Raw genomic sequence first — 10503 nt, 5'->3', positions numbered from 1 at the left:
TGGAATTCAATTCCAAGAGAGAAAGTTTAGCCAACATACCTCAAATTCTTCCCTTAATGATACTACAACGATGCACTACACTAATCAACTTCAATATACAATACAACATCCAATGAGATCAATATTAGTAACAAATCCCATTGGTTCATTGTATTCATAAATTTCATCGCCACGATTACCATTCACCTTCTGTCTTATTTTCTCAAAAGTACTATTCATGCCATGAACTAGAGTTTTATAATCCAATCTTTCAACCAATAAAACTTGTAACAAATGCTTCAAATACTTCTAACTACTCATAATAAACGAATTTGAAGCATTGGAATTACCTGTAGTAGATCAATCTTAAAAAATCACAACTTTGGTGATTTTTGTGTTCTTGAGGATTTGATGATGAAATCTTGTATTTGGATGTAAGAATGATGTTAGAACTCATGTATATTGAGTAATAATCAACCCAAAACATCATTAACAACTTACCTTGGTCGATTGGACTTGATTTGAGCTCAAAATCGCTCCTTCACTTCAAGAATCCTAACCCCCAAATACACAAAATACCCTCTTTACCCGACCTTGTACTTATAGGCCCAGATTTTTCGGTTTCGGATGCGGCCCTAGATGCTTCGCATCCCCACTTCACTCCTATTTGATGCTCGGATGCGGACCTGGATGCTATGGCAGCACTTCACTGCCATCCTCTCTTTCTGACGCAGCCTCGGATGCTTCGCATCCGCAGGCTCCTCCGCCAGCCTTTGGTAATTTGGTCATAACATCTTGTAGAAATGTCCAAATGACAAACGGTTTGAAGCGTTAGAATCTAGACTCAATGAACTTTAATTTGATAGGTCCTACATCACCTAACTCCTTATATATATATATATGCCCGTCTAAAGTTTAGTCTTGTGCTTACTCATTTGGAACTTTAGTCTATCATGAAATTTCCAACTTGACTTGGACGTAGGGCTCTCCCTAGACCCCACATCACTTATAATATGACTCGTACACTTATTATCATATCCATTTGATATCCATCAAAAATAATATAATTAGCGTACATCGACTTTCTTAATAGTGCTTAAGTACTTCGAAATTTTCCAGGGTGTTACACTAACACCTTCCCCTTAGAATAACTAGAACACTTACCCAAACATCACCGATTAGCAGACCATTAGGATAATAATAGACTCATAGGTACCCTAATGTACCTTAAAATATTAGGTGGCGACTCTCTTTTATCAACTTCAGAAGAACCATTAGTTGGATTGTGTTTTGATTAGTGCAAAATAGGGTGCAACACACATAATAATAAAACACCATTTCTTACCATTTCATTGTCATTAACGTACATAGCGGCTCCAAGCCATGGAGACACATACAAATTAACATTTACATAGCCAAAAACAAAATCCCTGAAAGAAAAATGCTTCTAATAGTCTTTACATACTATCACCTTCTTCTTCAAATAAGTGAGGATATCTTCTCTTCATATCTTCTCCCGCCTCCCAAGTCTCTTCTTCCATATGTTGGTTTTGCCATAGAACTTTAATGGATGTGACCTCTTTTGTTCTTAACTTTTGGACTTGACTATTAAGTATGGCAACGGGAATTTCTTCATAAGTCAAGCTTCCATTAACCTCAATACTCTCCATGGGGACGATGAGTGATGGGTCCCCTATTACGTGCTTCAACATGGACACATGGAACACGGGATGCATAAAGGAAAACTCTTGAGGCAATTCCGGCTCATAGGTTACATGGTTTATTTTCTTCAAGATTCTATAAGGCCAAATGTATCTTGGACTTCAATTTCCCTTTCTTAATAAATCACATAATGTCTTCTTAGGGAAAAATCTTTAGAAATACCCATTCATTTTCCTAAACTCCAAATCTCTATGCCAAATATCTAAATAGGACATTTGGAGACCTCCTTCAACTATTCCTTGACGGTCTTGACTTTCTCTATAGCTTAGTGAACGAGGTCTGGCCCTATTAACTCTGCTACACCAACTTCGAACAAACCTATAGGAGATCTCCATCTCTTTCTATACAAAGCACCACACAGTGCGACAACAACCCAATACGTGATAAAATTCTCAATCATGACCCTCAATAGACCTATACTCCTCAAAACACGATACCATAGCCACTAATTGCGTTAAATTTAATTCGATATACTAAAGTACATCATTATTAACCATATATCTTCCCTTTTCATATCTGGACATCTATATGGAAGAGACAACAGAAAAACATGCTCTAGACATTACTTGTACATAACTTTGAATCGAATGCATCAGTCGTGGAACATCATTATCACATTTCATTTACATATAACCCGTTATGAGTGGAATTCTACCATAATTTCCTTGAATCAAGCTATAACCTTAGGTTAATACTTGTAACTTGCTTCTCAAAACCCTCAATAAAGGACTTTCCTTGACGAGTTTCTTACAGGACCTTAAGTTTCAAAGGGAGAACATCTGCTAGAGCATGTTTTTCTGTTGTCTCTTCCATATAGATGTCCAGATATGAAAAGGGAAGATATATGGTTAATAATGATGTACTTTAGTATATCGGTCTTATGCAGCTCATATGATTTGAGAAATTACTTCACTTCCTTTGCGAACATTCTCATGAACCCTCTTTACTTTTTAACACCTTCAAAGCACATCTCAACACCCTCAATATAATTTATTCAAAGGAGTTACTTGCCTGTATAAGGCCTTATCTGAAACATGAGATCCTCCCAAACTTTTCATAGAACAACCTCTTATTTGCTTTCTAAGCGTACACTTAGTCCGCCTGATTCTATTCTCAACAAATAACTCACCTCATACCCTGTATTGTAGCTACTAATGATGTTGCCTTGTATTGCAGCTTGAGAGCTATTATGTTAAACATGCCAGGTTTGTAACAGGTGCTCATCCTCTCTTGTACCTCCGCAACATGTTTCAAATATTACCCTTGTCCTTTTGGGTAGGTTGTGTTGTTCCCCCCCCCCGGATCACCCTCTCAATCTAGCTGAGATACTGGTACTATATTTTCTATGGGACTGTGACATTCATTCCTAACCTATTTCGTCTTTAATGCATAGTTAATACCCTTATTGTGACACATACCTTCCTACCTCCCATGAACTCGTGGTATCATTTTACCGGGTTTCTTGAGTTAACCACACCTTCACATCTTTACCAGTAGCCTCACTTTCCATTGTAATATGGAGACATGACCTGCTCTACAACCTTTAGTCTACATCCAGTATCATTCATGTCTGCTACATTCAAAACTGTTTCGAAACATGTCCGAAACTCATCCGAGCCCTCGGGCTCCAAACCAAACATCCACACAAGTCAAAAAATATCATATGAACTCAATCGAGTGATCAAAACACAAAAATAACATCTAAACTATGAATCAAACACTAAAACACATGAATTTCAAAGTAAAGTTCAAGAATTTCTAAAATTACGACTAAACATCTGAATCCTATCAAATCAACTCCAAACGACACCAAATTTTTCAGACAAGTTCCAAATACCATAACAAACATATTCCAAGTCCCAAAATTAAGTTTTGAGCTCAATAGCTAAAAGTCAGCCTACAGTCAAACTTTTCAACTTCAACTTGCTAAATTTCGGTAAATCAACACAAATCAACCTACGGACTTTCAAAATCAATTCCGGGCATACGCCCAAGTTCGAAATCACAATACCTTATCGGAGCCATAAAAAACATAGTTCCGAGGTCGTTTCTACAAAAGTCTAAGTTTGGTAAATATGTTCTAATTTAAACTTCTAAGTCAAGAATCAAGGGGTCTAAATCAATCCGGAAGCTACCCGGAACAAAACTAACCAATCCCGCAAGTCATAAAATCATAAATACACAGACGTGAAGCATAAAAAGGGGTAACAGAGCACAATTATACAAAACGACCGGTCTGATCGTTACATTGGAAGACACAAAAATGGGGTTGGGCGGCTGGGAGTTAGAATGAGAGGGTAGAGAGAGTTATATTAGGGTTTTTCATGCCAACCCTTGTAAAAATATCTAATGGGGTCCCCCTTTTTACCCATTGGTTAAAGAAAAATATCATTATTTGCCTCATGGTTATTACACAATGGACAAAACTATGATTAGTCATATCAAAGGTCATGTCAAATGTCTAGTAACATCACATGTCACATCGGATGTTAGCAAAATATTTGAATTTGACCGGACTTGACCCGTATTTTTAAATAAATTTGATTGGCTTCCAAGTAATTACTAGACAATGCTATGAATGAAAATATAATTATTTAATTAGAAAATATTGTAGTATTTATTTTAAAATACAACTACTATAATTGTGTTGTAGTAATTATATTTTATTTTTGAAAAGATAATTAATTGATAGAATGTCCTAATGTTTGAAAATAGGATAATTATCAATAAATTATTTGAAATTTATAAAAATGCACAAAATGGTAGTATTTAACCAATTGCAATAAAATGATAAAAAATTCATGTATTTTGTAAAAATGAGAATAATTATCAATAAATTGAATTACAGTTAAAAATGTGCAAAACACTGCATTGTATCATTTTTTGACGAGGAAGCCTAAAGAATTTAATTTTTAAAATATGGAGGATCAAAATTGAGTGTGAACAGTCGTGATTCGTGTAAACCTCACAAACTGACCATACAAGAAATGCCTTTAAATCTTGAGTGCATGCACAATCAATGCCAACTCCAAATCATGAACTAGATAATTCTTCTCATGGGGATTCAACTGTCGTGATTCATAAGCAATCACCCCTACATCAATACTGCATCAAAACCAACGCGTCAAGCATCACAAAATAGTGTGTATGGCCATCAACTTATGGGCAATACCAACACTAGGGTTGTAGTCAAAGCAACCTTGAGCTTCTGGTAGCTCTTCTACAGTCATCGGAACATCTAAAAGGAACACCCTTCGGAGTCAACTAAGCCAATGGATCATTAATGGACGAGAACCCCTCATTAGAATGACGCTAGTAGCCTACCAAACCCAAGAAACTCCTGATCTTTGTAGCTGTAGTAGGTCTAGGCAAACTCCAAACTGCCTCAATCTTGTTGGGATCAATCTTAATACCATCACCAGACACTATGTGACCCAAGAATAGAACTGAGTCCAACAACAACTCACATTTAGAAAACTTAGCATAAAGCTCCTTCTTCTTCAAGTTCTGAAGAACAATCCTCAAATGCTGGCTTCCTAGCTAGTGCGAGAGTAAACCAAGATGTCATCAATGATCACTATCACAAAGGGGTCCAAATAAGGCTTTATGTCACGCCCCAAACTCGGGGAGTGTGACCGGCGCTCAACCGAGTGAACCCAGCCGAGCAAGCCTGTTAGATTTTCTTCTATCCAAACTCATCCATGAATAAAGAGGAGATGTACTGCATTAATCAAACACTGTAAAAGATTTCATTAATAACTTTTATTTCATTCCAATTAGCATCTTCATTCATAATTTCCAAAACATTACGAGTTTATAGATATAATGAAAAACATCTTTGCCAAATAGCAACATTTCTATTTTAATTCCCAACATCATACACCACCCACAACCTGTCTACGGAGCCTCTAAGTATGGCAGAAGAATAGTATGGAAGTGCCGGAAATAAGGCCCCGGCTATACCTCAAGACACAATGCACAACCCAAATGACATCAGGCCCGGAATAGAGTAGGGCTCACCAAAATCTGCTGAATAGGGAGCGACTGTTAATGAGGACCAAAGTTGTCCGCTGATGAACCACCTGCATCCATTAAAGATGCGGCGCCCCCGACATAAGGGATGTTAGTACATATGGAATAGTACTAGTATGTAAAGCTAACTGTCCACTTTCAAAATAGAATGCCAAAATAAGAAAGAAAAAATCATAGAAACAGCAAGCCACAATCAATGATAACAAATGCCAAGTTAAAACATAATAATTTCCAAAATACGAACTTTACATACAATTTTGGTTGGGAGATCATTAGCACTGATATATCACTATTCACAACATCAATATTCACAATACCAATACCATTGTACTATTACCATCGGCTAGGTCATCTCATTAGAGACGTCAACCACAATCACTATCAATACCAATAAGTTACGCCCTGCAGTATTACGTCGATATTACGCCCCGCGGTATTATATTACGATGATGTTACACCTTGTAGTATTGTACGTGAAATTGTCGTAAGATAATTGACCTTAGTTCAAGGACAAGATTATTTGGGGATTATAAGTATTATGTTATTTCAAACAAGTGATAAGTAAATTCGTGAAGGTGAGAGGGTAAGCGAATCGAAGAAAATGAGTTTCATCGAAGTTTGACAATTTGGGATAAAATACGGTCCAAGCTATAATACCCCATATTTATAGACTAGTACCGTACAAGGTACCACATGACCATGATAGTAAGGTGTATAAGGTATGTTAAAAGTAAGTAGTAATTTAAGTAATTTGAGATAATTCTTAATTATGTGAATAATTGAGTAATTATAAATTTTTAGTGGGAGATTAATTAAGTAATTAAGCATAATATGGATAAGACTAAGTGCTCCTAACGTGGAAGCCAACAAAGTTACAAAAATTTGACTCTTAAAATCACATAAAGGGTGGCAAAATGTGGAGAAGTTTTGGCCAACAAAGCCACAAAGTTGGAGCCCACAAACCTCCAAGATAAGAGATTATTATACACAATTCAAGAGGGAAAAGCTTATGGATAAAGCTGCCGAGAAACCTTGCAACAAATAAAAAGGTGATTATTTTCTTCCTAGTGGTCACGGCAAAGAGGGCACTTGTGACTTAATTGTATGGAGCTTTGCACTTTCAAATATTCTTTCATGGTTATTTGGAGCTTTACTTGTGGAGCCAAAAGTTTTATAGTACAACAATGCAAATGAAGATTATGACAAAGTGCGAATGAAGCTACAATAAAAAAAATCCATATGAGATTACGTTATGTAATAGCAACGGGATTTGCAATTCTAAGAGAGTATGATACAATTTTTCTCAAGATCATCATACGGATTTTTTCCTACTTCGATATGTCATTACGTGTTTTTGCAAAAGACATGTGTTAGAGGGATCGTCAAGAGGATCGGTCCAGGTATGTTAAGGCTATCCTTTCTTTCTTTTTGGCATGATCAATACGATACAAATGAAACGAGCAAAATACGCAACATCCATAAATGACTCTATTCATAGAAATGCTAGATATGCTTATATTCTTGATTCCACATGTGTCCTATTATTCTATCATCTGTTCATGGGTCTCAGAAAATACGTAAGTTGATAAAGTTTATTTCATGACATTAATCAAAGGCATAATGGTCTTATGACATTCCGAGAGATTTTATTAACGAAATTCTTATGCATTTCATGCATTTTTGTATATGGGATATGGGAAAAGGTTACGACATTATATACGCACCACCACCTGATCAGCTGGTATACGTTGATGATTTGCCCACAGTGGCCGAAATGATATGATAGGATGCCCTCAGAGGCTTGATGATGTTATGAACGCATATACCTATGCATGGTATGACATTTATACGCATATGCATGGCATTGTAAATATTACTGATTCACGGAGTTATTCAGATGTACATGTTGAGTCTTTTACTCCATGTTTCTCATATCTATTATTTATTGATTTTCATTTCTTACATACTCGGTACATTATTTGTACTGACGTCCCTTTTGCCTGGGGATGCTACATTTCATGGCCGCAGGTCCCATTAGATAGGTTGAGAGTCCTCCAAGTAGGCTATCAGCTCAGCGGAAGGTGTTGGTGCGCTCCATTTACTCCGGAGTTGCTATTTGGTCAGTATGATTAGGACATGTATCGATTGGTATGGCGGGGCTCTGTCCCGGCCTATATGACAATTACGTATTCTTAGAGGCTTGTAGACATGTGTCATGTGTACGGATACTTGTATGGCCTTGTCGGCCAATGTTTTGAGTTTACAAATGATCATGTTGGCCTTATAGGCCCGTATGTCACGTGTATAAGTTTTTATATCAAGATGGGTCGTCCTACATTGAGTATTCCCTTATGTTTATTATAGTTAGCCCATGACGGCCCATTTGTCCCATTTGCTAATATTAGTATGATAAGAAAGATATGTTACGTTGGTACTCAGTTGAGTAAGACACCGGGTGCCCATCGTGACCCTTCGATTTGTCGTGACAAAAGTGGTATTAGAGTAGTTCTGTCCTAGGGAGTGTACAAGTCATGTCTAGTAGAGTCTTATTTATGGGTGTGTTGTGCACCACACTTATAAGCATGAGGCTACAGGGCATTTAGGACTGTCACTCTTTCTTCTTACTCTACATCCTGTGGTAGAGCTCAGTTGTAAGAACTCAATTTCCTAAACTCTATCTTATTCATAATACGACGATGCCTACATCTAGAAAGACGGTTGGTAAGGGATTGAATGTCGCTATGGAAGAGTAAAGTCAGAGGAACTCGATTTTGCATGATGCTCGTGATGAGTAAATGTGAGGTCTTCAGCAGATCATGTGTGTACTAAGACGTGTAAGCCTCTTGATAAGGAGCCTTCCAACAAGTAAAAGAAGCAAAATGAAAAAGGGTATGAGGTACCCATCTAATGAAGATTATCAATATTTACAATTCATGCAAAGGAATGTAAGCCATTTGAGTTACCTTCAACAATAACAGAGGTATGTACAATTGGCCACACCAATCTCATTTATGCCCTATGGAAGCTAATAGAAGTAGTATAAGAGAAGGCATGATATCAGGATCTAGCTGGGGTTAGGGTAACCCAAAATGGTGGATGGATTGTTAGCGTTAGTTGACATTTCCGAAGGATATTGCAAATGTGCTAATAGATCTCTATGTGAGACGCCCAGATGGTGCACTCTAAAATAGTACAACTAGATATGAGTACTACAAAGATAGGCGCGGGAAGCCTGAAAGGGATAAATATTACCTTAGTATAGCTCCCGTCCCTAGTAAAGAGAGAATGTTAGGCAACCCGAAGAGCCAATGGATGGATCAAGGGGGGACAAAAAGCAAAAGAATGTCTTGTTCGAATTTTCAGAATAAAGTGATAGACATAAATATTACCAGGGAAATAAGAAGAGAGATAATGAATCATTATGAGTAAGATGTGATACATGGATGACAACGGTAGATCAAAAAGATAACAGTATTATAGAGTCTATAGTCAAGTGAAGGAAAAGACGAGAGGTGACAGGCCTTGAGACAACAAAAGAGTATAGTCCATAAAGTCATATCCTTATTTTGAGAAATAAGTTTGTGAATCTAACGTGATTACCAGAAGGAAAAGTTAGACCCCAGAGTAATACAAACCAGTATGGACTGGTGAACAAGTTAGACTAAACATGAATTAGGGACTGAGTGATTTGATAATGGTCGACATCATGAGAATTTCATATTTCGTTCTGGCGATAATAGAATGGACAACAGAAAAAGATTCATGAGAAATTCAAAGAATGGTCATTCAGGAAGACGCTTCCCTAAACCAAGCAATGTGAGCAAGGTTAAGCTTAAGGGACTGTATGTGCCAGTTATATTAAGTGTCACCCTTGATAGTAAGGAATTTTGTTATCCTTGGTACAGAAGGATTACCGCAAGGCGAGTAAGGGTCATCGATGATGTGAAAAGATGCCAAAAATGAAAAGGTAAAACATCTATAGGTAGGTTGTCATGGCTCTAACTCTTAGTACTCCCCTAAAGGGGGGAATATGGAGTAATGTGGCATTAAGTCAGAATTAAGTAGTTCTATTAACTATGGAATAGTAAAGGAAGGATGCGATAAAAAAAATGAGAAAGGAATGAGATTGCACTTATCCAAACCCTACAGATATTCTATGATTCTAGAACATTATGCCAACATGACGTCAAGGAGAGAAAGTAAGGGTTCCTGCTCGAAATATTATTAATAGAGAAGGAGCATGTGCGAGACGTAAGTTAAGACAAAGGAAATAACCCAAGAAAGATTACGCGGAATGTTGATATGAGAATGGGCCAACGAGTAGTTAATAGTGGATTAAGGAAGAGCCTAGTTATGGCTAGACAAGAGGTTACAGATAAATCAACAGATCGTGCAAGATAAACATAGTGAACCCCAACATGGGAATTCAGCCTCACAGATATGACATCGTGATCCTAGAGAAATATTCAGATAGGAGTTCGGTTAGTGAAAGGTGTCATATAAGTGTTACAAAAGTAAAAGAGAGTGCCACTGGGAAATAGTTAAAATATCAGTTCAGAAGCAACCCTACAAGCACAAGGGCGTGGAGGTAAGTAACTACGAATAATTATAGGTAAGGAAGGACATCAAAAATTCCGTCGAGTATACGATGTAATAAGCTTGCAGCTTTATAAGAGTCAGAGGATCCTCCCTTAGTACAACAACAAAAGAATAGATGAGGAAATAAGGAAGAAGGCTTCAACCTAAGCACAGTGACCTAAAGAAGAAGTG

Source organism: Nicotiana tabacum, chromosome 23 (genome assembly GCF_000715075.1).
Source record: "Nicotiana tabacum cultivar K326 chromosome 23, ASM71507v2, whole genome shotgun sequence".
NCBI classification, from domain to species: Eukaryota; Viridiplantae; Streptophyta; class Magnoliopsida; order Solanales; family Solanaceae; genus Nicotiana; species Nicotiana tabacum.
The sequence above is the reverse complement of the archived record's forward strand: the minus strand, read 5'-3'. Positions refer to the sequence as shown.